Below are 1839 nucleotides of genomic sequence, written 5' to 3' on the forward strand. Positions count from 1 at the left end.
TTATTGTGAAAATAAAAAAATATATATATTAAAATTATATACATAGTGTTGATGGAGTTTTACCAAAAAAAAATATATTTCTGAATAATTAATATAATATCAATTCTACATATGTATAAATACAATATGAAACATGAAATTACTATATATATTACATTTTGACGCTGTAAATTATATAAGTCTTATTATACATTCTATTAAAATATATAAAAACTCATTCAGAATATCAAAATTTATTATATAAATTTTAGATATATAAAAATTCATTTATTTTATTTTCTGTTTAATAGTTTAGATCTAATATCATATTACAATATTTTTATATTTTGTTAATTAATTTTCCATTGTATCTTATTAAAAGTAAGTTTATAAAATATATTTTATATACAAATTATATGAAATGCTGAATAAAATATAACCTTTTATGCATTTTCCATATAATAAATAAGAATGCATAATATTTCTAAATATATTATTATTATCTAATTGTGAATTGCTGTATATTATATTATGAGAATGATTACCTTGCTCTGCGCTAAAGTTTTTCTTCAAAATGTGATTTTACATATAAGTTGCGTAAATTATAAATTTTTTGCATAAATACTCTTAATAATTCATGTAATAATTTATTACATTTTTTTTTATACATTCCAAAAAAAAAGCTATTTTTAATTATGTATTATAAAATGTAAATTATTTTAAAAAAAATGAGGATTATAATGTAATGCATGTATATATATTTATTATTTTATAATAATGCAAATATTATATACTTCAGTGTATTAGTTTTAATGATAATTACTTTTCATTTTCTCAAGTATATTGCAATTTATCCTAAACTATTTTATCTTGTCAAAAATAATGTATTAAAAAATAAGAAAAAATTACATTATTTAATGTAATGCTTCTTAGAAATAGCGTAAAATAAAATGCATAAAATATTATAAATATATTAATTAATATGTATTATATTAATGTAATTAAATCTTCAATTATAATGAAAAAAATTTTAATTTTTGATTTACATATCTAATCCTGGCCATCTTTTATAGAATTATATATAGAACAATGTATATACTAAAATAAATACCTTTATATTATGTTCAAATTATCAGTTCCATGGATGATTTAACATTAAATAATTTAAGAATATTTTTACCTTATCTTACACATTTAGTTAAAAAGTGTACACATTCTGAAATAATATTTATAAATCATTGATATTCTCTAATTTATATAAAGCAACATATTGTGAAGGGAGTTGTTCTTACTTAACCAAGCAAAAATAATAAAATAAAACAAATAATTCTATAACTAAATGTGAAATAATTATTAATATATTAAGCAACCAAATGTTATTCTATAATTAACTTCAAAATATATGCATTTTATTTAAATGTAGTGCTATTCAATATTATAAAGTAAAAATAAATATAACATATATATAGTACGCACGAGATATACATACAAAGAAGAATACATAAGTAAAATACCGAATATGACAAATTATATCCTTGAAAATATAAGAATAGTTAGCACTCCTTATAATTAATTTTATTTTTTTTATTAGGATATATCACTAAACAGTTTATTGAATGTATTACTTACATCTCTACTTTATATTTTCTTTTCTTATAATAGATAAAATATATATATAACACTTTGTATAATTCAAAATATTTGTACAATTATTTTTACATATTCATTTTTATTTATTAAAGCTATTAGGAACAAATTACTAAGTAAAATATTATATATTTTTATAGTCCTTGTTTAATGAAAATATTATATAATGTATTAGTAAATTCTAAATATACTGTGGATATATTAATTATAGTG

Source organism: Plasmodium gonderi (assembly GCF_002157705.1).
Source record: "Plasmodium gonderi DNA, contig: Pgo-contig_47, whole genome shotgun sequence".
Lineage (NCBI taxonomy): Eukaryota > Apicomplexa > Aconoidasida > Haemosporida > Plasmodiidae > Plasmodium > Plasmodium gonderi.